At 33.3% G+C, this 2,285-nt stretch overlaps 1 protein-coding gene across 1 annotated transcript in view; it reads left to right on the top strand.

Moving 5' to 3' along the window:
- The window catches only part of LOC106868399 (peroxisome proliferator-activated receptor gamma), a 519,155-nt gene that overhangs the window by 308,586 nt on the left and 208,284 nt on the right, over positions 1-2,285 (top strand). The gene's annotated exons all lie outside the window — the stretch shown is intronic.

Genomic DNA, 2,285 nt, shown 5'->3' with positions numbered 1-2,285 from the left:
TTTCATAATTTTTCTTTATTCCATCATTTTACCATTTTTATTTTATTTCAATTTCTTCTTAGGCATTTCTTCAAGACAACCTGCTAATACAACCTCTGATTTCCATTTATTTCTCGAGGAAATCTTCTCTCCCTCCAACCACGCTTTTTCACCATCTGCGTCTCCGGCTGTCTTTCTCTCTCTCTCTTTTTCAATCTCTCTTTTTTTCTCTTATTCTCTCTCTCTTTCTGTCATATTTTTTCTTGAATTCTTTATGTCATTCTGTCTGTCTCTATTTCTTTATTTTTGTCTTGGTTTCTTTCATTTCTTTTCCACCATTATTTTTGTGTCTTTCTAGCGTTTACGTTTTTTTTCTTTGCGCTCTTCGTTTGTTTCTTTGTTTCATTTTCTCTTATTTCATTCATTTGTTTCCAAAATATTTTTTCTGGTGTTATTATTCGTTGTTCATACCTTGTTTATTTCTCTTTCTCCTAAATCTCTTTATAACGATTTCTTCTAATTCATTGTAAACTATTTATTTTTTTCTGGTTGGTCTTCTCGTCTTTCTTTTTGCTTATCTACATCTTTTTAGTTTTGCTTATCCCTGCATTTCTATATGATTCTATTGCTATTAATATGTTTGTTTACTTTATATATTTGTTGTTGTATTCTTTCCTTTTCGTTCCAGATTTACCTCGTAATTTCTCATCTGTATAATATTTGCTATTTTATTTACTTTATATTTATTATTCCTTAATCCAATTTTATTGCTTTTCTGGACTGATTCGATCTCAATTGTCTTAAATTTTAGTTGTTAGTTTTCTCTAATTTCCTTCAAGCAACATTTTCCTCATTACTTCAAAGAAAGCCAACATTAGAATCGCTGAACAGTATTTGTATAACTCTCTCTTTCTCTCTGTCTCCCCTCTCTCTCTTTGTGTGTATATATATATATATATATATATATGTGTGTGTGTGTGTGTGTGTGTGTGTGTGTGTGTGTGCGTGCGTGAGTGTTTGCGTTTGTGAACACGTGTGTATTTATTCATATACGTATGCGTCTGCATATATCTTAGTATCTATCTCTCTCACTCGCTCTCTCTCTCTCTCTCTCTCTCTCTTTCTCTCTCTCTCTCTCTCTCTCTCTCTCTCTCTCTCTCTCTCTCTCTCTCTCTCTCTCTCTCTCTCTCTTTATGAGTTTGAATGTGTGCCTGCGCGCGCGCGCGTGTGCGTATGCTTAGATGCATTAACTGGAGAAAAGTATTCAATACCTGTAGTAGAATTTACACGTTCGAAACTAATGATTCTTTGGATTGCTAGAATTCTCAGGATTGCCAGAACGACAGGTCTGATTCTTTGTGGGCTGCCAAGCAACAAGATCCATGTGTGTGTGTGTGTGTGTGTGTGTGTGTGTGCGTGCGTATGCGCATGCACACACATGCGCACACACACACTTATATATTCATATATAGATAGGCAATCGCATATACACATATAAGCATATAAGTTCGTACGAGATAAAACGGCTGACTTTGTACGTCACGTCTTCGTTTACAAATATACCGATTCAGATTTCTTAAGCATATTGTTGAGTTCTATTTAACTTCTCCGTTCAGATTCATTGCAAAATGTCACTATGGATTATGATAATAAATATCGGGTCCAAAAGAAGTCATAACAATTCAAAACGTGTCTACACCCTATAATTCGTATCAGATAAATCGATTGTTAAAAATACAAGACCTTTACTAGAAATAAATAGTTGGTATCTCATGTTCCATCATCTTTTTGTGATTGATTTCTTAAGATAATTTAAAGTAGTTACTTAAAATAATTCTTCCATACCTTTCGCGCAAACCGGTAACAACCGACACATGTTTCGGTTTGTCTGACTTCGTCAGTGACGTTAATCGTGATTGCAGATGAGTGGATAAATTTTTACAAATACAATGCTGCTGCATACACGACTGATCAAAATAATTTGAAGAACGAAAACTTCTGGGAAATAATTTGAAAAGCTTGTGGCATAAATTTGGATAAATATCTCAAAGGGTAGATGTCGTATGCAATAAATATCCAATTCTTGATAATCAGAATTAGTTTCTAAATCGAATTAATTTTTTTAAGTAAGATTGGACTGTCATTTCCCTTAATATTTAAATTAAATTAGGAAATTAATTTCTTGATATTATCTCCCATATTCTTTCAGAGTCGGCACTATTACTGATAGGTTTTATTTTACCTCCTCTCCAAGCAGTAGAATTCGATTTCAACCAAATGATATATGTATATATATATATATATAT

This window comes from Octopus bimaculoides, chromosome 1 (assembly GCF_001194135.2).
Source record: "Octopus bimaculoides isolate UCB-OBI-ISO-001 chromosome 1, ASM119413v2, whole genome shotgun sequence".
Lineage (NCBI taxonomy): Eukaryota > Metazoa > Mollusca > Cephalopoda > Octopoda > Octopodidae > Octopus > Octopus bimaculoides.
This window is presented reverse-complemented; position numbering and strand designations above follow the sequence as displayed.